The following is a 24,789-nucleotide window of genomic DNA, read 5'->3' on the forward strand; positions in this document are numbered from 1 at the left end:
CAAGGGCCGGATGTGCTCCGTTTGTGTGCTACAGCATTTGGTTATCTCCGGTGTGTTGATAACAGAGGTGCTCTTACCTCTGGACCTCCGGGCCGAAGTCCAGGGCCTCCAGAGCCCCAGGGGCCCCCCTTGTCTGTCCCAGATGGTGTGGTCACCCAGCCAAGCATGATGATGCTTAATTTGCGGGGGGGGGGGGGCGGGGGCTCCATAGGCCTCTAGGTCCAGGCTCCAAAATGACCTAGGCGCACCTCTGGTTGAGAGCACACTGTTTTTTTAAAAATGAAGCTTTTCCGATGGCATTTGTGTTTGCGGTGACCTCATGACTGCTTTTGTGGCTGGTTCTGCTGATGCCTCTGTGTGCTGTCATGTGTGGTGTGTGGCTGGCTGGGCTGCAGGGTTACGGGGCCCTGATCTGGCTGCACCACTGCCTCACCGCAGTTGTGAGGAGTTGCCGAAATCTGCTCCCTCCCTTGGCATGGCCTCCGCTCACCTTGGCTTTTGGAATTCACTTGGGGCTAAAGAGGCAGAGAAGAGGGTGAATGGTGGGAAGGGCAGGCTCCCCCCCCCGCGCCGCCCCCCCCCCCCCCCGCCAGCCCTGCCATCCTCTCAGCAGGCAAGGAGGAAACAATCCACAGGATATTCTCCAATCCCCCTCTTGCTAGGAACAGAGGACAGAGACATAGGAAGCTGCCATATACCGAGTCAGACCCTTGGCCTATCTAGCTCAGTATTGTCTACACAGACTGGCAGCGGATTCTCCAAGGTGGCAGGCAGAAGTCTCTCTCCCAGCCCTATCCTGGAGATGCCGCCAGGGAGGGGACTGGGAACCTTCTGCTCTTCCCAGAGCAGGAATCTCTTCCAGTGCTCACACTCCACACATTCCTATGCAACCAGGGCAGACCCTGCTTAGCTAAGGAGACAAGTCATGCTTGCTCCTACCAGACCGGCTCTCCTCTACTAAAACTTGCAATGGGACACATCCAGACCCCTCCCTAAGGAGCTGTCTCTAGCAGGGGCGTAGCAAGGTTGCAGTGGGCCCAGAGACGAGATTTTAAAATGCCCCCACCCCCCAAAAAAAGAAGTCCAGGGCCTCCACACACCCCAGGCCCGCAAGGATTCAAGTCTGGTATTTCAAAATAAGTCTGCTGCCTGGAAATACATTTCCCTGAATACACACACACACACACACACACACACACTTCACAATACAGAGTGATATACACTGAATACTATATATCTGCGCTACTTTTAATGCCTTGAACACACTGGAAACACTAGTTATCAAAACGGGCCCCTCCCTGCTGCTGCAATCCAGTCCAGTGGGATTCCAGCAGGCTTTTCACTCGGGGGGGGGGGCTTTTAGGGCCCTTCGACACCCCTCTCCCCCTCGGGAATTAGGGAGGTGCTGCTGCATTCGCAGGGGGGCCAGACGGACCCTGAAGTCGCCCCTGCCAGTTATTGGGGCGCAGTTTGCAGGCAAGAAAAAACCAAAGCAAAGCAAAGCCCCCCACACAGGCTCCACAGTCCTCACTCAGACCCTCTGGGTTGCAAAGCAGCTTGAACAGAAGTGTATTTATCAATGGATGAATAAACAAATAGAGACAATATAATATTGTTTGTTTCCCAAAGTTTTTGTTATTTCCTGCCATGAAACAAGCCACTGACAGGCCTTTTCAGACAGTTGTGCGGTTTTCTAAAGCCAGCCAGTTTCCCAGCCTGTTTCAAGGTAAATATTCAGACTTCTCAGCCCCCCCCCCGCCAAAGCCCCATGGCAAGCAGGTCCCTATATATCTGCAGGGGGGGGAACCACAAAAAGGAGGAATCCACGTCCTACCTGGCAGGGGCTGGGCTGGGCAGGGGGTCTGCTGCTGCAGAGGACTGGGGTGGCCCCTCCGGCTACCTCCTCCTCCCTGGCTGGCTCGGGGCCTGCCGGCCTACTCGAGTCCAGGCTTCAGCGAGGCCTACACGGAGGCAGCCCCGCCCATCAGCTGAGGGGCCTGGGGGCTGGGCAGGGGGCCGTGGGGAGCCATGTGGGGCGTCTCTGGGGGCCCCTCCAGGCAGTGGGGGCCCCAGACAACGGCCTCCCCCTGCCTCGTGCCTCGTCCTCATTCCGCCCCTGGTCTATAGATTCTTAGCATCCCATACAATTGTATACAAACCACCGCATAAAAACATTTCTGGCAGTATACTATTGACCTGGTGTTTCGGAAGGAGAGACGTGAAAATAGACAAAATAATATGTATTTAGAGGCTGCAGCATGTAGCCCCATTCCAGGGCACTATATGGGTTAAAAGACAAAGGAACTGGAAGACGGTAGTCCTTCCGAAAAGGGTTGTATGCGTAGCTCTTCATGGGTCTCGGAGCCAGGAAAGGGAGTGCTTTGTCTAGATCTTGGCCAAGGCTTTTCAGACGAGAGAGGCAAGCCAATAGAAAAGTCTCCCACCAAAGCGCACAGGAGGGGCCAGGAATATTTCCTATTAAAAGATAGCTCTTTTCTAAAAGGAGGCATTTGACTTGGAAGAAATGAAGCCCTGTGAATCATTCTTATTGCAGGAAAGTAATTAAAAGTGATGGTTTTAATTAAGAGAGGGGTGGATGAACGGTGGGGCAAATGCATCGGTGAAGGGCCGCGCCGCAGCCAATGAAACCCAACAGGAGGCTGAAGGCAAGAGAGCAGAGCTGGCCAAAACAGATAATTTTCACAAATGGACGCTAAGGTCACAGAGAGAGAGAGAGAGAGAGAGGGAGGGAGGGAAGGAGGGAGGGAGAGCAATCTCACTCAGCAGCAAGACCTGGCTCATGAGAAAGTGGCAACTTGCTTGCACATTAGGAAGTTTTCCAGGTTTTAGTTAAGATTCAACATAGCTGCACTACCCCAGTATTATTGGGGGCGGGGGGTGGACAGAGAAGTAAAACCACATCCGATTATGTTGTTTCACCCCTGGGGACGCTGGGGGGAGTGAACCGGGGACTTTCTGCATGCCGAGCTGGGCCACAGACCCATATTGTGTGTGGGTGTGGGGCGGGGAGACCGAAGGACTGGGAGGGCACCAATCTGCACCACATTGCTCCCTTTCTAGTCTTTGGACACGTCGGTGTAGTTATCGATTTTCAAATGCCACAAAAGTCAGTGGACGTACCATTAGGGCGTTCTTCCGTCTACCACTAGAGGTTGCTCCACACCTCATTAAATAAAAGAAATAAACAAATGAGCCAATTAATCAAGGTGGGCTTCAGCCCTTGGTATGCTGCTGCCTCCGCCGTCCACAAGATGGTTCCCAAGAGAGACAAATGGCCTTCCATTTGGTCTCCCCAAAACTTGCAACGGCTACCTGGCTACCTGGCCGCAAGGGCTGCTGCGTCCTCCTACCCGCTGCCGTGTCGAAGACCCCCTCTTCTGGGGGGCACAACCTTGCCTTGTGTGGGTACAAACAATGGCAGCACACACACACACACCCCATCACTTCAACTCAACGGCTGGTTTCTTTTCAACCCACACTTCCCTAGGATGCTGCTGCATTTGGGGTCAGGCTGGGCATTCAAAGTGGTGCCTCTTCCAGGAGATGACCGAGGGTGGTGCTGGGCCAGGCGGGGGGCGGGAAGCATTTCAAAGCAAGAGGTCCCCCCCGCCACACACACATACACCTTAAAGCCCAAGTGGGTGCAATTACAAAGGTGATCCATTTGTTGGATCCTGAAAGCAACAGGAAAGGGTCCCCACAGAAATGGGGCTTCCATGAAGGTAAAGTTGTGCCGTTGAGTTGGTGTCGACTCCTGGCGCCCACAGAAAAGCCCTGTGATTGTCTTTGGTAGGATCCAGGAGGGGTTGACCATTGCCTCCTCCCAAGCAGTGTGAGATGATGATGCCTTTCAGCATCTTCCTAGATTGCTGCTGCCCGATATTGGTGATTCCCATAGTCTGGGGAACAGACCAGTGAGGATTTGAACCGGCAACCTTCTGCCTGTTAGTCAAGCATTTCCCCGCTGCACCACTTAAGGGGCTCCCTGCTCCCAACAGGACTGGCATGGCATGCACAGTACACCCTGACACACTCACTCCAGGCCTGGATCTGCCCCAAACAGCCAGGGCTCACATCCCGAGGTGAACGGCCAGGCAAATCCCATTTGCCAACACCAGTGGCCAAGGCGGCCCAGCAGCCTGGCCCAGCAGCCGCCAGGAGGAACCTGCCGCCTCACCCTCCTCTGTTGGAGGGCAGGTCAGCGTTCCGTTCCGCAGAGTCCCCCAAACTCTCCTCGGTAAAGTTCTCTCTACTATTGACAGTTTCTCTGAGCAAACTGCGGGCCAAATCCCCTGTCTTTGCAGATGGCCCAGCAGAGCAGCAGGGTGCCTTGGGAAGGGCCCTTTGGTGTCCTTCATCTCCATCCTGCCTGGAAACATCCTGGCTTAGCCGGCCAAGTGGAAATTGGTTCTCTCTCACCTTTTGGGGGTGGGGGTGTTTTTGCAAAAACAGAGACAGCCGTGCGGATTGGGCTGATTGGATGCTGCCAGGAAGCCTTGGGGACTCCTTTGGCTTGCTGTGAATCTCAGTTTGGTGGCATTCAACAATTATTATTAATTATTATTTTTTATTATTATTATTATTTCTTGTTCACACAGTCAGACAGGTGCTATTGACTGGTTTGTTTTATCCAGACATCGAGTCCTTCCCAAGGACCTGGGACGGCTGGATTTTATCATCAATACTGTTGGTTATTATAGATCTCGTCGCAAAATATAGGCTGTTCCCAGTAAAGCTGCTTTTTTTCTATGGCTGGTGGTGATTTCTGTGGCCCCGATGGTGTTGAGGTGCTCTTCAAGGTCTTTTGGAACTGCACCTAGGGTGCCAATTACGACTGGGATTATTTTGGTCTTCTTCTGCCACAGCCTTTCAATTCCAATTGGTAGATCTTTGTATTTTGGGGTGTTTTTCTATTTCTTTTTCTTCTATTCTGCTATCCCCTGGTATTGCTATGTCGATTATTTTGACTTGTTATTATTATTATTTTAACTTCTTCTTCTTGTTGTTGTTATTTAAAATGGCTGTTGCTCCCAGAATAGATTAGATTTTGGAGGGGAATAAAGCATGGGAGGTTTGGTCCAGGCAGACGGCAGTCTGGCAAGGCGTGGTGGGCAGGTGGACTCCATCCTGCCCCTGAGCCAGAGGTGCCCCCCTCTGATGCTGTGCACCCAAAGAGACAGTTCCCAGCCCTTGCAAAGAGTCACCTCATTCCATGATGGATTGATTTAGCACATTTCTAGAGCGCCCCATATAGAAATCTCCAGGCAGTTTGCCATTGAAAGCACAACAATGGTTAAAACTTTGACGCAATTAAAACAATTTAAAATACAGATAAAAACTCTAAAACCTAAAAGCTCTTAAACGACAAAACTTTAAAACTCTTAACGACAAAGTGCGAAAAACTTCCAGGCAGTGCAGCTCTTGTGAGGCTGAACAGCCGAAGAAGAGCCATTGGCAATCCCTACAGATGCATCTCTGTAGGGGTGAGGGGGAAGGAACACACGGAGCCAGCTCCTGGAGGAGAGCTAAAGATTCTCTCCAGGCAAATAAGCTTTTTCTAAGTCAGCCACAAAGAGACGAAAACGGAATGTCGACATGAACCTTCATATACAAGGATTGTCCGGCTAACTTGAACGGGGGCACAGGGTGGAAACTCAAGCCGGCACCGCACCCGGAGATTGTCTGCCACGTGGCTCAAAAGCAAGGATTGTGTGAGACATTCCTCACACATGGTGGTGATTCCTGCAACTCCTGTTCTTCAGACTGAGAAGACATCTGATGACGCAGCATCATTCTCACGATAGGAACTGATTGTCTTTGCCTTGATTACACAGAGAGAGAAAAGACACTTTCTGCTAGACTGGAGCTCCCTGCCCGCCCTCACCGTCTCTCCCCATCTCTGCTCCTCACCTATAGAAGGCCTTAAAAACACACACACACACACACACACACACACACACAATGTTTTGTAGTGTTTGAGAGCCCGCTTTTCAAATTTGGCAACAGATTATTATTATTTTTAATTCATTGAAGATCAAGTGCTTTCAAAAACCATGGGTGGCAGCAGGTACCTTATTAAGGGGCATTTTGTTTTTCCTGCACCTTTTCTAAGGTGGAGTCCAATCTCTCTCTCTCTCTCTCTCTCTCTCTCTCTCTCTCTCTCTCTCGGCAGATTATGTCAAAGCAAAGAAAGAACCCCGTTTCTCTGTGAAACGACTACGACTCCATTCACCTGCACAGAGGCACAAACACCACGGCTGCCTCTCTTCAATGACGTGCTTAACTTTAAGCGTGCCTCCAGAGAGAGGGGAAGTGTGCCGAGTTGTTTGTTTTATATCCGGCATTTCCGAGGAGGATGGCTGGCTGTTATGTCTTTTACTGGTTTTATATACCTTCGGCTTTAGAGCACCAAAGGGAGCGAGGAAGGAGGATGCTCTCGTCCGACACACGCCGGGCGATAAAATGGGAGAAGGGCTGCTTGGCCAGGCCAGGCCCCCCACCACCGCCAGGGAGTTTGCAGGAGGAAGGAGGACCCCTCGGGAAGAGGCGCCCCTGACCAGCTGGCATCTCCTGACAGTCTAGGAACATAGGAACAGAGGAAACTGCCATATACTGAGTCAGACCATTGGTCTATAGACTGGCAGCGGCTTCTCCCAGGTGGCAGGCAGGAATCTCTCTCAGCCCTATCTTGGAGAGGCTGCCAGGGAGGGAACTTTGAAACCTTCTGCTCTTCCCAGAGCGGCCCCATTATCCCCTGAGGGGCATATCTTCCAGGGCTCACACATCAAGTCTCCCATTCAGATGCAACCAGGGCAGACCCTGCTTAGGACCAAGGGTCTGACTCAGTATATGGCAGCTTCCTCTGTTCCTTTGTCCCATGCTTCATGGCCTGAGATTCTGAAGACATCTCTTTGGCAACCAAGAATTTGGGGCTGTTGGTCCCCTAGACCAAGGCCAGAAAGTGAACACACAATGCGTATGCTTTCTGCATGACCTCATTTTACCCGTAAACTCTGTTCCTTTATGTTACTGTGATCAACTAAACTTTCAACCCTTTTTTGCTCGGTTGAAAGTAAAGCCTACTAGACTGTGCTGAGTTTTATCCCACGTCCACCCTTCTCACAACTGCTTATGCAAAGGCTCTGGGGTCAGGAGGGGTGCCCCTTCGACTCCAAGGAATCCCCCTAGTTACATGTCTGAACATTCCCATGAGTATTGGCGGGGGGGGGGGGTGCTCAGGGTGACAACTGGGATTGATGGGTAGTGGCAACCAGAACCTCCTCAGCACCCCTGGCAAAGTACAGCTGGCCCCTCGTTTCTTGCGGGCGCTCCATTCTCCCCTATAGGCGTAGATACGGAAACCATGAATAACGAAACCTTGAATCAATGGGAATTGGGGGGTTAGGTTCCTTGAGCTTAAAAAGGGCCCCCAAAGGGCAGAAATAAAGGGGATAAAGCAGAGTGCCTTCTGCCTTGCTCTCTGGAGAGAATGGCTAAAAAAAACCCTAAATGGACCTCAGCAGCTGCAAGCGTATGGGCAGAGCTTCAAGTTGAATGTCCCGCCGGCTCTTCTGAAAGGGGAGCCCCTTCTCCTTGTGAATCCAAGCCTGGCCACGGAGCACTTCTTAGGATGGCACCCCAATGCCAGCCCAAGCGCCTTCCTTCTTTCATCCTCGAAGACACTTGGACCACTTGGGAGAGAACAGATAAGGGAGACAGGAGCCCAGCTCCTCTCTCTCCCCTCCTGCCCAAGAGTTGCACGGCCTGCAGGGTGGCCATTCATCAAGTAGAGCTGTGCTGGGTGGGTTGGGAGAGAGAGGAGCAGATGGCGCTCTGGGAAGGAGAGGCAGCTGTGCCTCCCTTGGCGCCCCTCCGCCCCCGGCTCCTTAGGACGAGACACTCCTGAAAGGAGAGGACATCTCCTCTCACCCCTTGCTGGAATCCAGTGGACGTTGTCGATGTGCCGTTTCTTTGCATTTCTAGCCGGCTCCATCCTGAAGTTTCAGGGGTGACAGAAGAAAGGAATCCCATATGGGCTGAATCTGTGCTGGCGTCAAGATCCTCTTTGTGTTGTTGTGCTCACTCGTCTACACTGTGAAAACACCACCCCCAGATGGGTCTGGAGCGGGAGATAATGGGCACCATCACAGCAGCATGGCTGGCACTTCTTCTCCTTTTGGGGGAGTGTTATATCAGCCCCGACACGGATCGTGGCGGGAAGGGACAGTCACAGACGGCTGCTGCGTCAAACTACAGAAGCGCGGCACAACATTGGGGAACAGAACGGGGGATTTTAAAAAGGAGACCGCTCACTGCCTCAGTTCCACTTTGGAAATGGTACCAAATGTTGTATTTACCCGAATCTAAGACTAGGTTCCCCCCAGCCCAAGTTTTCTGAGATTAGAAGTCAGGAGGTCGTCTTAAATCCAGAGTCCTGTTCCGGTTCGAGCAAACCTGCATTGGACCTCTGCTTTTTGAGGGGGCGGCCTTCAATTCAGTCTCGTCTTCGATTCGTGTAAATACGGCGATTTGGCCTTCAATTCAGTCTCGTCTTCGATTCGGGTAAATACGGCGATTTGGCCCAAACCTGGGGAGCAATTTGGAGGAGGTGGTGGACGTTGGGAACGCCCCTTCTTGGGAGGCCTTGGACTGCTGCGTCCCCCACAGAACACGGCCAGGGCCGCCACAGCAGGGAGAGAGAGACCCCTCTCCCTTCCCAAAGCAGGGCCGCCGTCCCCTGCTCCTCTCCTGTGCATAATATGATGTCTTCTTTTGTGCGTCTCCTCCTCACCCAGCCTCAGGGGTGGACAGGAAGAGGTGCTCCAAAGCTGCCTCACGCCGCGCATTGTGGATGCACATGTAGGCAAATATCTGCGCACATTGTGTCTTATCGCCAAGCGGGGTGTGAGGCGTGTCGTCGGAGGGGGCCGCGGGTTCCCTTTCAATCTGCCGCCGGCTGCCTGACACCGAAAATAAACAGCATAAGCCCGGAACGTTCCTTGTCGCGAGGGGCAGAGAGGCCTTGTCAGGCAGGCCCGCTTGAGCTGCTCGCATGATAATGTGGCATGACACTTTTGAAATGAGACGCTGGTTGCCATGGCGAGGGCTCCAGAGGAACTGTCTCTCCAGAGGCAGAAATAAAACATGCTTTAAATGATGTTTGATTAGAATTTAGATCATGTAACTGAATGGCTGGGCCCGCTTTTTTCCTCCCCCCACCACCCCACCTCCCCACTCTCGGATCATCTCCAGCCGCTGGAAATCGCTGGCCTTCGTTCGGAAATGAGGCTCGCACCTGCAGATTGCTGGGTGGTTCTGGATTCTAAACAGGCCCCGTCTGCAGCTCCCCCACCCTCCGCCAGCCCCATATTGCTGTTATGGGGAGAGGTTTCCAAATTCAACAGTCAGGTCATTACTCTTTTGGCAGGTGTTGGTTGGCTGGTTAAGTTGCTGCATGCCCCAAGTGGAAACCAGCTTAAACTGGTTAGAATTATTTCCTTCTTCTTTTTTTAAAATGGTGTGTGGGTGGGGGGCGGTAATGAAAAAGAGTGATGGAGTTTGTTACGTCCAAGGTCTCAGCCCCAAGACACACTATTGCTACCAACCAAAGACGCAGATCCGACAGAAGGCGATGGAGTTTCTGCCGCCGACACACCAACGATAGCATGTGTTCCTCGTTGCCTGGTGAGCCAGTGGATTTGCCAGAGGTGTTGCCCCCTCGCAAAGGCAACTTTCCCTCGGATGCAGTCTGTGCTTTGCGCAACTGGATGTCTATGGAATGCCAGTCTGTCATCTTCCTTTACACATCTATTTAAGGACTGGTCTTCACTGTTCCGTGCATGTTTGTACTGCGCCTCCAAACAGGCTGGGGGCATATCCAGCAGCACATTGAGCCGAGCAGGCTGGCAGAAATCTGGGCCCCCGCAATTCTCGTTTGACAGGCCTGTAAGGGGGTTCCCTTTCGTCAACATACTTGATGTTTTGGCCGAAGGGTGGATCTGGGTCCAGTGTAAACTCACGAAAGCGCTCTCAAGCAGAGGGATAGCAGTCCAGATTGATCCGTACCCCACTGTGCATGGTTTATGGCTTTCTTGTCCAGGTCCTCTTGAGTGGGGTTCCTACCTCCCGGGTTCCACTCACGTGAAAGCCTTTGGGCACCCCAAACCACCCACTGGACTGGATTTGGCAGAGGTGACAATACCTCTGAGCATGCGCCGAGTGCCGAGCGCCTCCCCCCTCGCCGTTGGGTGACTCCAACCGACGCACACTTGTCCGGGCTTGGGTGGGAGGGCTTTGGATTTGAAGCAGAAGCAGGCAGGAAGTAGAGCGTGATCTGGGGTTCATTTGCTGGGTTGACGGGCCAGGATGTCTGGTGCCTAGTTGCTGAAGAGCAGCGTGCCCCTGCGGCACTGACCCTAAGGCTGCCCCCCTTCTGTGCTTCCTCCTCTGCTTCCGGGGTGCCAGGCCTCCTCACTGGTGCCTCACTGCTTTGCTGGCTGGGTCCACCGCCTCCTCATGCCTCTTGGGGGGTGGACACCCCCTGGGCAAAGGCTGCTCTCCCCACCAGTTGGGTGGCTGAAATGAAGAAGGCCAGGAGTGGGTTGTTGGGTGGTGGTTGGTTTTTAAAAAACTTGGGTCTGGTGCTGAAATGAGTTCCTGGGCCAAGGAAGTAGCTGGAGGTGTTCTTGACTGGAATGATGCCCACCCCCACCAGCCCACCACTTGAGAATTATTAGTATTATCTTGAGGGGGAAATAACCGTCTTGCAATCATTTTTTTCCAGCCTGGAAGTTGAGATCTCTCATAATTCTCAGCAGGCAGAGGGATGTTGGCTGGCAATATTAGGTGAGGATATCGAGAATGCCGACGGGTGCCTGAGAAGAGCCAGTGCAAGGCCTGCCTCTGTCTGCTTCTCACTGAGCCCAAAAGTGGCCCCAGGGACATGCAAGGCACCACCGGCAAATCCACTTCCCTTGGCCCCCCAAGAGAGATGCACACACTCCTCATGCGGCAGGCAGCAGCAAAATCCTGAAACTCACCCAAGCGCTCTGACTTTGCCTCTTAGGTGTTGAGATTTGATTTTTGACTTCTGGTTCCACCAGAACTGGCGTGAGGTGAGGGCTTTGGACCAGTTGGCATTTCCCCCTCATCTCTCAAGTGATGGCTCCTGACCTGTGGGTCTTTTGAGGTAGGTGCCAGATATGGAATCTCGTACGTGTTAGCCTGTCAAGCCCCAATACGGCTGCACGTCCACCGTCATGTCTTGTCAAATAACAGTGATGTCAAATGCAGAGACCCAGAGATGGATCTGGAATGGGAATCCCTGTCTTTCTGGTGCAGACCCAGTTCTGTGTGCACCACACGGCACTGGCCTTCAACTTCTTTAACTTTATCAAAATAAAACTGGCAAGTTTCTAGCCCTTCGGGGGGCCCTTCAAGTCTTTAAAAAAGTGCCTGTACACCCCCACACATCTCTCTCTCCCTCTCCCCCCTCCCTCTCTCCACATTTGTCGGTGTGTTTGGCTAATCAATGTGGAGCATCATTTCAAAGTCTAATGGTGGCTCCTCTGGGACGCCCATGAAGTGTTTTTCTCCAAGTTCCTTTGGTTTTAAATTTGACTATAAAAACCCTCATTTCCCCCCAGTTCTCCCTTAATTGATTTCGACATTCACAGAGGAGGGTGGTTTCCTCAGCATTATGAACCTGTCTGAAGGAGCGAGGTGGCACGGCCAGTCTGTTTGCAGACTCCATTGACTGGCTCTCCTGTCCTTTTAGAAGGCAAGGGATGAAAACAGATACTAATTCTGGAGAGGAAGAGGGGGTGCTCTTTCAATGCCTCCAATTGTGCTTTTGGGGGAATTGAAGCTTTAATGGGCTGCTGTCTTGGGGAACAAGAGAATGTTCCTTTTTTCAGCACTTCCTGGGAACCACAGCTTGAGGTGGAGAACATAAGAACAGCCCTGCTAGATCAGGCCCAAGGAGGCCCATCTAGTGCAGCATCCGGTTTCCCACAGTGGCCCACCAGATGCCTCTGGGGAGCCCACAGGCAAGAGGTCTGTGCATGCCCTCTCTCCTGCTGCTGTGGTTCCCCTGCAACTAGTATTGAGAGGCATCGTGCCTCTGAGGCTGGAGGTAGCCCAAAGCTACCAGACTAGTAGTCGTTGATAGACCTCTCCTCCATGAAGTTATCCAAACCCCTCTTAAAGCCATCCAGGTTGTGGGCTGTCACCACATCTTGTGGCAGAGAATTCCACAAGTGGATGATGCGTTGTGTAGGGAGGGGACTTGGAACCTAGATGCTCTTCCCAGAGCGGCTCCATCATCCCCTAAGGGGAATATCTTCCAGTGCTCACACTTCTAGTCTCCCTTTCATACGCAACCAGGGCAGACCCTGCTTAGCTAAGGGGACAAGTCATGCTTGCTACCACAAGACCAGCTCTCCTCTCCAGAAGCTTCTTCTAAAAAACGGAGGGCAAAAGGTCCACATTTGCCTGGCGGGTGCCTCTGTTTCCTCAGGCTGGTCTTGGTTTCCAGGCCTCAGAGGCAGCAGGATGCCTCCAGATCCCCGTTGCAGGCCAGCAACAGCAGGAGCAAGAGTCTGCCCTCCCCTCTGGCCTGTGGGCTTCTCGGGGGGCATCTGGTGGGCCGCTGTGGGGAAACAGGAGGCTGGCCTGGACGAGCCTCCTTGGGCTATTCTCAGGTTCTTCTGATTTGGCTGAGGGCAACTTAGCGAAACCAGCAAACTCATTTGGGGGGCAAGCCATGACGAAGAACCTCCAATGCAAGGAAACATTTTCCTCGTTGCCCAAAAAATGTTGGTGAAAAGGAAACCAGGCGTTTTGGCTCAGCCCACGACAGATTTGTGCCGGGTGAAGCCTCTTCATCAATGAATGGGGGTGGCGGGGGGGGTGGAGGAGGGAGAGAGAATTATTAATTTTTTTCCCTTCTGGTGGGGGGGGGAGGGAGGGAGGGAGGGAGAACCGGAGGGCTCTCTCAGGCTCCTCAAAGAGCTCATTTAGCATCGCTGAAAAGTAATCCGGCCCCTTTCAAAGGGCCGCCGTATTAACTTTAAAAGGTCTATTTAAAGTGACGGTTGTCAGTGAGTGAAAGCCAGATATGGTAATTCCGAGGTACAAATCAGGGCCAGGGAGCCGAGGGACGGACAGGCTTGTTAACACCAGCGCCGCGGAGGAAGCGCTGGGGTCAGGGGGCCAGCGCGGAGAGGCATCAAGGCAGCGCGCCAAAAAGATGTCCTGTAATTAGGGCCGCGCCAGGAGTCAAGGTTGAAGATTCTTCACCGTGACACCCTCGGATCGAGAGGAGAGCAGCACAGGCCGGGAATGATCACTTCCCAGCAGCACCCAGCCAGAGAGGGGTTCCTTTGTGCTCAGGGGGAGCAGGGGACAAAGGAGGCCGAAAGCCACGCGTGGCCATCTTTGGACTGGGGTGGGGGTGGGGAGGTATGGCCACCCTCCCCGTTTCGTTGAGCAGGACATCCTAGAGCGGCAGGAAGAGTTGGAAAGGCTCAGGAGGGTGGAGTCGCCCAAAGTGCCCCCTGCAGAAACCCCCTGGGGCAGAAGGCGCCCTCTCGGCAAGCACTGGGGATGGATGCCCACGCAAGCCAGCAGGCATAGTGGTTAGGGTTAGGCTGGTCAAGACCTTGCCTGGCGACAAGGCTCACTAGGTGACCTATGAGCTGAGCGAGAGGAGGAAGAGGAGGAGAGCTGGCCTGGTGGTTGCCAGCATGACTTGTCCCCTCTGCTAAGCAGGGACTGCCCTGGTTGCATTTGAATTGGAAGCCTACATGTGTGAGCCTTAGAAGATCTTCCCCTGAGGGGATGGAGCCGCTCCGGGAAGAGCATCTAGGTTCCCAGTTCCCTCCCTGGCAGCAGCATCTCCAAGATAGGGCGGAGAGAGACTCCTGCCTGCACCTTTGGAGAAGCTGCTGCCAGTCTGGGCAGACAATACTGAGCCAGATGGACCGAGGGTCTGACTCAGTATATGGCAGCTTCCTATGTTCCTATGGGCAGTTAGGGTTAGGCTCTTTCAGCCTAACATACAAATACGGATACGGCAAATATTTACATCCCGCTTCTCAACAAAAGTCCCCAAAGCGGTTTACAAACACACACACACACACACACATATATAAAAAATGAAATGGCTCCTTGTCCCCAAAGGGCTCGCAATCTAAAAAAGAAACTTAAGAGAGACCCCAGCAACAGCCACTGGAGGGATGCTGTGCTGGGGGCGGAGAGGGCCAGTTGCTCCCCCCCACTGCTCAATGAAGGTGGCCACCACTTTTTAAAAGCGCCTCTTTGCTATTAGCCCTCACAGGGTTGTTTTGAGGCTGATTTAGGGGTGTCCACACGTCCCAGCCAGAGCTTCTGCAGAAAGGGCAGGATAAAAAGGAGAGGCAGTGAGAAAGAGAGTGGCGGGGGGGCCCTCACTGAGAGCTCAGCTCCTGCCACCGACTTTCCTTTTGCTTTTGTCCTTCCCAACCTGTACTTGAGAATACTAATTCAATATTTCCCCCACCCCATGGAGAGGTGGGGATATCTATATCCCCCCCCCGTCCAGACCCCAGAGCATAGGACAAATTCCACCTTATTGCTTCCAGCCATGTTATTTAAAGTAATTAACCTTAATTTATAAATTTTTATATCAAACTGCCTTTTAACTTCCAGAAGTGGTTGGAGAAGTCCATTTCCCAGAGCGCCTCACTCTGGGCCTCCATTTAATCAAAACCCATCCATCAGATTCCAGTGTTAAATCATCTTTTAATTGGGAGTTACATTCTGGTTAATAGTTTTATAATTCGCCGCCTCTAATAGTTTTTACCACAGGGATCTACTCCATTTCTTCCTCACTCTATTATTTCTGTGGTCAGTGGGGATGTTTCAAAACCTCCGCCGGGTCCCCTGCCTGTTCGCACACTTGTCTTTGTTCTGGGTGATCTCATTAATGCCTGGTTGCAGGTCCCTCCTCCCACCCACCCACCCACCCTTCTCATTACAGCCCCACAGCGACTTTGATCGCGGGGTGAAGCCTCACTCCTTCCTGCAAATGCTCTCCAATTTCCTTTTGCTGGGCCGGAGGTTCTACTTTCCCCCCTTCGCCAGGGATGCGGTTGCCAATTCAGAAGTGCAGAAGGCACTCTCCATGACCGCCTCCAGGCCCACCTCAACAGCCAGAGGAGCCAAGAAGACCCTGTGCTCCGTCCCTAACCCTGTACGTAGGCAACAGGCAGGAGGCAGATTGCTGTCGTTTACCCCTGGCTTGACGACTGGCGGCTGTGCATGGGTTGCTGGCACAGCCGGCACTACCAAATATATATATATTATTCTAACAAAAAGGGCAATGGAAATAGAAATGACAAAGCTTTCGTTTTGGTTGGCGAAGGTGCCGTAAACATCTAAGGAGACTTGTGGTTTGGGCGGTATACAAACATGTTAAATAAATAAATACCTAATCTGATGAGAACACTTCTCTTGCAACAAGCCCATTTGCACAAGATAGACCTTGACACGAAAATACATTATGTAGAACTTGGGACGGCGTCCTTTTTGGGGTATTCATCACGAGCTTGTGCCGGAATCTGGCCCTGACTCCAGAATATGGGCAGCCCCTTTTGCAAAACGGTTTCGGTTGGAAGAAGATGTGTTGGGAACTAACCGGCGAATGAGGCCTGGCAGATGTGGACAGAATCATGAAGCAGTGGTGGTGAGTTCCCACGCAGACGCAATTCTGCCGCAGGGCACGCCACGCAGCCCGCCCTCCTGTGTGCGGCCGCAACCACGCGGCCCACTCCACGCCACGTTTCCGTCTCGCTAATCTGATCCGTGGCCAGTTGCCAAACGGGCAGGCGGCTTTTAATTGACGGGGAGAGGGGAGCAGAGCTTGCACGGAAGCAAATGAGATCTTATCTGGTGCACGGCTTTTTCTCTTGACCGAACCTCGCAAGGCTTCGATTAATTAGGAGAGCGGATGAGGACAGAGAACGTATGAAGTCATTAGCACTGGCAACTATATTGAGCAGCAGAGCGGGATGCCAACTCCGGCCTCTCTTGGTTTATCATTGGTGGCCATTTTAAAAAATGAACCCAGAAGAACATTTATTTTATTTATTTTATTTATTTAACCTATTTTTATACCACCCAAAACTTATGTCTCTGGGCGGTTTACAAAATAAAAACAGAAAGGAAAACATGAGTTAAAACAAAAACAAAAAGTTTAAAACATGACAACAATTTTTTTAAAAATTTAAAACAATATTTTAAAACAGCATTAAAACCATATTAATTAAAAGCCTGGGTAAACAGATGCGTCTTTAGAGGCTTTTTTTAAAGCTGTCAGAGATGGGGACGCCTCTTATTTAACTAGGGAGCGTATTCCAAAGCCTCGGGGCAGCAGCAGAGAAGGCCCGGTCCCTGAGTGGCCACCAGACCAGCCGGTGGCAACTGCAGACAGACCTCTCCTGATGATCTCAATGGGCGCTGGAGTTCATGGCAAAGAAGACGTGCTCTTAAATACCCAGGGCCCAAGCTGGATCATAACAACATAACAACAGCCCAAGGAGGCCCATCGAGTCCAGACTCCTGTTTCCCACAGTGGCCCACCAGATGCCTCTGGGGAGCCCACACAGGCGAGGGCTGAGGCCATGCCCTCTCTCCTGGTGGTGCTGGGGCTCCCCTGCAACTGGGATTGAGAGGCACTGAGTGCCTCTGAGACTGGAGATGGCCCACAGCCACCAGACTAGTAGCCGCTGATAGACCAGTCCTCCATGAATGTATCTATGCTTCAAGGCCTTTGGCATTCGGGGGGGGGGGGAAGGAATGAAAGTAACATGTGCCTGGTACTTTCTCACATGACAAAGGAAGACAGAGTGGCAGCTGGGAGGGCAGAGAGGGAAGGAAAATGGGACGGCAGGTTAGGGGGAGATTAGGAGCCGAGGCAGGAGGGGAGGAGATTATCTTCAAAATTGTGGTGGGGAATGGCTTAGCACCCCCTGCATGAGGCGATGGGAGACTCGGCGGCGGCCAGACCCCTTACTTTACCGCGCTGGACCCCGATGCTCCGTTTTAACCTTTGAAGACAGTTATCGTCTTACAGGGAACGGAATTCCAGTGGCGCACAAGCCAAGCGCCAATTTAAGCTCTTCTTCCTGTAGCGGCTGCTAGCAATTTAGGGGATTGTTAAGAAATAATACACAGGGTCTCTCTCGCTCGCTCTCGACATATATAGCAGGCGGGGGGGGGATCCCAGCATGAGAATGGGGTGTGGGGTACAGTAGGGAGGATCAGAGGGGAGGTGCAGGATGACCTTGGGAAGCTCACCTTGCTCCCTGTGGAAGGAAGCGGAACGCGTTTCAGCCACCACCTCCTCTCCCCCGCCACCGCCCTGGTTTGCCAAGGCATCGATCGCTCTACTTTCCCCAAAGATGAGAGGAGAAAGAGGGAGAATTCTGAAAGAACTCATTTAGTTAAAATTTACACTCTACTCTGCTTGGGGCCTCCTCCCTCCACTCATCTCTGCTTTCTCGCAATGAGGTGCTATTGATCCGAAGATCGATCAAGGATCGTGTGGCACAGCTCCAGGTGGGTGCTGCTGGCGGTGGCGGTGGGGGGATGGGGAGGGCACGGCTCATTTCCATCTGAATGGCACGGAAAATAATTCTTCTTTCCAGCTCTGATTGCTTCTTGCCTTGCATTTCTCTCATTGTCGGGCCGAGAATTAGTTCTGGGGACAGAAACAAGCCAGGCCGGCTTTTGCACGCTCTCTCTCTCTCTCTCTCTCTCTCAGCTTGAGCAAGAGAGAAAAGAGGAGGATTCGGGAGCTGCAAAGGTCGAGGTGGGGAGGCTGTGCTGTGGGGCCCTGGCATGAGCCAGGCAAGCAGAGACCGGCGGCCCTGCCAGCCCCAAAGGCCTGTTGGCATTTTGGCTTCGGGGATCTTCTTGCCTAGACTTGTGCAAGAGGCACTAGGAGGGACCAATTTTGCCTTCGAGGCACCGCCCTGGCCCAACCTAGCCAGGTTCCCAAGTCCCTTCCCCGGGATTTGCTGTTCCACGGGAGAAGGGCCCACCCCATAACTGGCTGACCGGTCTGACCTTGTTGCAGGCTGAGGCTGTCTCCAAGGTCCTTTGAGGCTGCCTCCCTCCCTTCCCTCACTCCAAAGCCTCTGCTATAGTGGGGCCTCTTGCGGGCCGTGAGGCTGTAGCTCAGGGATGGAGCCCCAGCTTTGCCTGCAGAAGGTCTCAGGCGCTGGCAGCGACTCCAGGTAAGGTTGGGAAAGGTCCTTCCCTGTCTGAGCTGCTGCCAGTCAGCGCAGACTGAGCCAAGATGGACCAAGGGTTGGACTCTGCAGGCGGCAGCTTCAGGAGCCTCCATAGCCCAGTGGCAGCACACCGGCGTGGATGCGCAAGGTCCCTAGCAGCTCCAGCTGGGAAACTGAGGCCCACTTGTCATATTGCCCAGCGACGAGCTATGTGCTGGTGGGGCCGTGAGCCAGAAGGGGCTCCCCAAGGTCAGATCCTGGAATGACAAGGGAGCAGCAGATTTGCGCCAGATTCATCCGGAGGAGGAATGCCCGGCTGGAAGTGCTGCTGGATCAGTCTGCCTGGGGGGGTGGAGATGGAGACTGAGTAGAAGACCTTCAAGGTGGTGGCCCCTCCACGATGCCACCCGCTTTCAACGGGGAATACTGACTGCATTCCGAGCCTGTGCCCTCCAGCTCAGCCGTGCCCCCCTGCAATTAATTGGCCTTCTGGAGCCCACAGGCCCCCGAGCTGGGACGGAAGCGTTGCTTTTCCCGCCTGAGCTGCTGCTGCTGCTGGGCCGACCCTTCCTTGGCTCCCCATCTGTGTTAAACTGGCTGGGACTTCCAGCAGCCAGACGCAGTCCCGGAGAGGGAGAGTGCACTGGAGAGTCAGCCGCTGCCTCTGCCGGCCACCTTGGCAAGTTGCCGTGGGAGTGGAGAAGATGCCCCCTTGGCAGCCCAAGGCCCCCGCGCTCTCCGCAAGGGAGCCAGGCAGATGGGCCAGCAGCATCCCTGGGCCTGTGGAAGGGGGGAGTGCCAAATCGCCAGGAGGCTGGCGGTCTCTGGCGCAGCAAATGCCACTGGAATCGGGAGGCCCTGCTAGGCTTGCCAGAGAGAGGTGGCTGGAGTGGCAGCAGCGTGCTAATGGAAGGTGCCTCCCTCCAGCCTGGACAGTTCTCAAGCCCTAGCACAGGCCCTGTGTTGCAACTGAACTGGTGCCAGGAGCCGCCAGGGAAATGCTGCAAGAAATCCCGGCGGAGGCCCGTTTCCTGGCCCTTCCTCTTTGGGCAAAGACCCAACGCAAGCATCCAAGCAAAGCCCAATGATGGAAGCAACGCCTTGTGACTTGGGGGCAGGGGAGGGAATCCCAAAGCCACACAATTGGCAGTTATGATATCCCCTTTGCTTTTAGGGTTGCTCAGCATGGCAGTCTTTTGTCCCCCTCCTGAGTGTGAGGCCTGTTGGTTGCTAAGTATGCAAATAGGCCTGAGAGGCGGGTGGAGCCATCGCTGCTGCTGCTGTTGCGGTATATGGCAGCTTCCTCTGTTCCTATGGAGATTGGCGTGCCTCACCTTGGGGAGAAAGGTTGGGGCATGAGCTCAGAGATACAAAGCCCCCTGTGACTAGAATGGGACTTCCCTGTGGTTACAGACGCTACAGCAAGAGAGGTGTCTGCCCCAAGGAGCTTGCCGTCTCAATGTGGATGGAGGCAACAGAGGAAGGAGGGGGAGACGGAGAGACAGAGGTCACAAGAGGAGAATGCAAGCACAAGCAAGTTGGGGGGCAGGGACTGGGGAGATGGTGGCACAGGGTGGGGATGGGGTGGGGGGTGATCTGAGGGGGAGCCCCAGGCTGAAGGGGCACCAAGGGGGGGCGGATGAGCTGGGTCTTTTTCTTCCTCCGCCACTTAACTGCAAGGGCGTTTCCAGTTATTTTTTCAAATCTGTTTGGAATCGGGCAGAAACGTGGAGCCAAAGGGGAATAAAAATGTGTCTAAGCATTCCCAAGAAAGCAAAAGCCTGTTTGGTGCCGGGGGTGGGGAGGGGAGAGAGAGAGGCTTCTATCGGGAGCCCCTCCCAAGCGGGATTAAACTGCCATTCAGATGCGCCATCCATCCAGGCGGCCCATCCTGGGCCCGGCAGGTGAGTTGTTATCCCAACAGGAATGTCGTATTCTTGTCCGCATCCTTCACGGCCATTGGCGCAGCCCCAGGGGTGAGCCTCGATTAGGCTCTGCCAAGACAGATGCCCACAGCAGGCCGTCCCAAGAGCCCCTCCTTAGATAACTGGCTGCTCCCCCGAAGGAGGCAAAGGTCGAGGGGGCCCCTCCGGATTTGCCGAGGGAAATGAAGATGTGCCAAGATTCGGAAAACCATCGCAAGCCCCCCTCCGCTCTTCCGCTTGGCTAAAAAAAAAGCACACTCTGGATTCGCCGGTTTCTGTACTCCTGACAGCCAGGGCAGGGAGGGGAGCAATTTGGCTTGGAGGAAGGAGTGCCCTGCCATACCTGCCCATCCTGCCTCCCCATTCACACTATTTATTCACTGCTGTGTTTTAAGGCTTTCCATCCGGCCTTGTCAATTAATATCAGCGCAGATATGTCGGCGTATCTTTGCCTGCTCTGTGACAGGACTCAATCACGGGTGCTCAACCACCGGAGACAAATCACAAGTCTCTGGGATTGGTGGCCGACTCCCGTGGTAGTTCAAGGCATTCTTTAAAGAGGGATAAAGATGAAGTCACCGGAACCACACCGTCCCCTTGCGCCTGGCCTCCGAGGCTTTATTCCAATCATCTCCGTGAAATGCATGCCTTGAACTGGGTCCAAAGACGGCTCTCTAACTCTCTTCTTCAACCTGTGCTCCAGAGAGAAGGCCCATTGTTGTTGTTGTTGTTAGTATTGCTGTTTAGGGATGTGCAAACCGGTTGGAATTCAAACCGGTTGGAATCCGAACCAAACCAAAGGGGGGTTTGAGCAAAACCAAAACTGAACCCCCCCCCACACACACACCGGTTCGAACCTAGTTCAAATTTGAACCAAACCGGGCAAATCGGTTTTGTGCACATCCCTGTTGCTGTTCAAGCACTCATGGCAGGCAAGCTCTCTTGGAAGATGGCTTGCCCACAGCCACGTGGTTTTTGCGATACCATGTGCAGCCCCATTGGGGCTGGGACATCTGGGTGGGTTCAGGGTGTTTGAAGTGATGTCCCAGCACACCTGACCAAGAACTGGGTGTGCACCCCTGGACGTGCCCCAGAATCCTTTGCAACAGGCAAAATTCTGTGCCAGCAGCATGGTGGGCAGGTAGCTATGGAAAGGGCAGAGGTGCACGGAGGTAATTTCGGAGCCTGCCTGGGCCTAAAGGCCTCCAAAGGGGCCTTTGCAGGAGCGCCCACCACCACTACAAGTTAAGCACCATCCCTCTACAGACACCCACACCCCATGACGCATGCAGTATTTTTAATATGTGGCTTCTTGAGGGCACAAACAGCCACTGCATTTACAAGCATGTAAGAAAGACTATAAGACAGGTATATTCGTGCAAGTATGCATTAGCAGCAGCATCCATACCACCTGGGGCAGACTAAAGAGGATTTAGGCCCCCCCCCGCCAGGGGGTGCAGAGGACAGAGGCCTTGGAAAGGGACTGGGGGGAGCAGGAAGTGGGAAAGTTTGAATGGCCACGATTCTCTCCGAAGGAGGCACCATCCTAATGACTCATAAAGGGATGATGGACAAGGAAGGCGAAGGTTAATAAGCGAGGAGAGCCTACTGTGTCCTGGATTGGTGAGCAGAATCGCAAGGAAGAAAAGGAGGGGGAAATTACCCCAAGCCTACACATTTGCTAAAATAACTTTGAAATAAAATTAAAGAAAAAAACCAGGAGAGAAGATCGGCATTGACTTTTGTCACCTAGCAGAGACCAAATTTTCACTTCCTTGCATGCCTGCTCTCTCGGCATGCTAGGGCATGTCACCATTCCGGCGCTCCCCAGGACGGCGCGACTTTGATTTTTTTGACCGCTGGGTAATCTTTTTTTGTCAGATGGAGAAGCGTTGCGAGGTGGGAATTAGGTGTCCTGCCTCTCCTCCACTCCTCCGGCTCCCATGAAAATTCTGTGGCGCAGACGCCGAGGCACAGCCTACTGGCCCCACCACATGATGCTTTGATTAGCAATTATTTCTGTGATATTTTTTAAAAAGCCACAATAATCATTTGCAGGACTCTCGGATTTCCTCCCCCCATGATGCTTATTAAAGGGGAAGGGAGATGAAAGTGACAATCCAGTAATTTATTTCTACCGCTCATCACGTCAGTTGCCTGGGGGAGGAAGACGAGGCCGGAACAAGCCAAACACAAATTGTTTACAGGGTTACTTTGTTCTCATTTGCATTGTGTGAGTTGGCTGCTGCTTTTCCAAAATTGCTTTCCAGTGCGGGGAAAGGTAAGTGTTGCTCACACCCAAGCTATGCTCAGAAACGGCCCTCTGTGAAAGCGGAATGTTAGCTGAAGAGAGACCTAGAAGTTGGGATCTGCACCCGACATCCTGCGGCTTAAAAAAAAAAAGTTCAGTATTAGAGAGTTGACATGCAAGTGAGAGATAAGGAGGCTGTTCACATGAGCACTCACACCCAGGCCTCGATGGTAAGGCTGCTTGTGTGGAGTGGCTGGTCCCAGCAGAGCCCAGGAATTTGACCCAGGTCTGGGGTCAAGTGCTTGCCTGGGCTGCAGGCAGCCGGAGCAGACACAGAGCTGGATGCCTAGAGTGCCCTGCTTGAGGGGAAATCCCTTAGAGCACCAAGCTCCCTTGTGTCGTGCATTAGGGCAATCAGGAGGCCGGGCTTCATTTTCCTGGCTTCCAGAGATCCACACTGCTCAGAGCGGCATGCCGCACAGAAGATGATTTATCATCTCGGGCGGGGGGGGGGGGGGGGGAAGCAGGTTTGACGCCACCCTCCCCGCCCCAGTAACGGTCGTGTGAACGGCCTTAACATGTGACAGATGGCATGCAACAGTGTCCGTGCTGGGTAGCAGACATGCAGTCTTGTTTTGTACACAGCGTTGCAGAGCATAAGGGCCGTCTGTTTCCAAGAATCTGAGGATTCTCTGAGAAAGTTCTGAGGTGAGCTGAGGAGAGAACACCCGTCACTAGTAGATACTTTGGTTGACCCAGGCTGATGTGGGTGCCCTTCGGAGTCAGTAGGCTGGGATGGTGGAGTTACTCTAGGGATGAGGAGCGCGTCCAACGCCTCCCCTCAAAGGGCAGGGAAAGGGCAGGTCTGTGGCTTCCTGGTTTTAGCCCTGGCCATGCCTGGAAATGACACTCTGGTGGCCATCGAACTGGGCTGAGGGGCATGAAGGCTCCGTTCACCTTGGACACAAGCACTACCGCCTTCCTTGGGAGCTCTCCAGGGTCCTGCAAGGCCTGCAGCCAGCCCTGCTCGGATTAGCCTTGCACAGCAGACCTGAGGCCTCTTAGGCCCAGCAGCCAGGCGCCTGGAAGAGTGAAGGCCAGTCCCTCCTAGGCCTGGCTCTCCACCTTGCGGAGACAGAACATGGCACGCCACACTGGTCCTACTCAGGAAACCCCGTGCGTGCATTCTTTCCTTTCCCTTTCCATCTGAGAAGAACATGCTCATGCAGATGCAAACAAGCTTATTACCAAGTCATAAGTCTAGGAACCAGGAAGTCGGTTCTGCTCCTCAAGGAAGTCCAGGAGAGTTTTGATGAACTATGGCACGCGCTTGGAATTGATTTGGGGGTGGGGGAGCCATTTTATTATTACGAGGAGGAGGAAACAGGCTAAAGTGTTGCAATTTAAAGAGGCCAAAGGAAGAAAAAAGATGGTGGATTTATGTTGCCAGTTCCTCTGAATATCTTCAGCATATTTCTCCATATCATTACAGCCGCGGTTGCTGATGGTGTTTGCCAGAATGGACGCTCCATCATTTCTATAGTAGGCCCATGTGACAGTCATTAAGTGCAGCTAGAGAGAGAGGGGGTTAGCCAGCGTGGCCTCTTTCCTCTGATTTGGTCATACATCAGCAAATGCTCCAGGTTAAATGCCCACAATACCACCGCAGATGAATAGGTAGAAGCCGTGCGGGAGATACTTCACCCGGTGCTACTTAACCCAAGGAAATGAGTCTCAACGCCAATGTCACTGTAAAATATGGACGCTCACTTAGATAATGGGTGCTTGGAAATTCTCTTGCCCCCCCTCGCCCCCCCAGCCTTTACAACTGGCTGCACTTTAAGATACTGAGTTACCCACCCACCCCCTTCTCCATTTTTCTGCCATGAACAACCGGCTCTTCCTGCCAACGGGAACAATCTGGATCTGTCATTTATCTTTTCTGCACCATCAGGGGAGGGTCGCCCCTCTGGGCACCGTCAGAGGGGATCTCTAAGCAGCTTGAGCCTCAGACTCCAGTGGGGCAGGGGACAAATGTCCCCGGGCCAGCAGTGTCCAGGGCCCTCCTGCTCCCAGCTGGCAAACAAAGCACTTGCTGGCATCTGCTTCCTGTTTCTTTTTAGACTGTGAGTCCTTGTCGGGGGGGGGGGCAGGGAGCCATCTTGTTGCTTAATTATGACTCTTTTCTCTGTGTAAACTGCTTGAGGAACCTTTGTTGGAAAGCCGTCTATAATTATCCGTTGTTTGTTCTTTTAGGGAATATTTCCTGAAGAACTCCTTCGTTGTGTCCATGTTTCCCCTTGGTTTCTCGGCCCTG

At 53.2% G+C, this 24,789-nt stretch overlaps 1 long non-coding RNA gene across 3 annotated transcripts in view; it reads right to left on the reverse strand.

Annotated features, from left to right (window-relative positions):
- Positions 1-24,789, reverse strand: part of LOC128336239 (uncharacterized) — a 134,679-nt gene that overhangs the window by 54,847 nt on the left and 55,043 nt on the right. The window contains exon 1 of one of the 3 annotated variants that reach the window (XR_008311868.1): positions 1,835-1,963. The exons of the other annotated variants lie outside the window; for them this stretch is intronic. This is a non-coding gene — a long non-coding RNA (uncharacterized LOC128336239). Of the gene's footprint in view, positions 1-1,834; positions 1,964-24,789 lie in introns of those variants that run through there. 3 annotated transcript variants of the gene reach the window in all.

Source organism: Hemicordylus capensis, chromosome 12, assembly GCF_027244095.1.
Source record: "Hemicordylus capensis ecotype Gifberg chromosome 12, rHemCap1.1.pri, whole genome shotgun sequence".
In the NCBI taxonomy this organism is placed as follows: Eukaryota; Metazoa; Chordata; class Lepidosauria; order Squamata; family Cordylidae; genus Hemicordylus; species Hemicordylus capensis.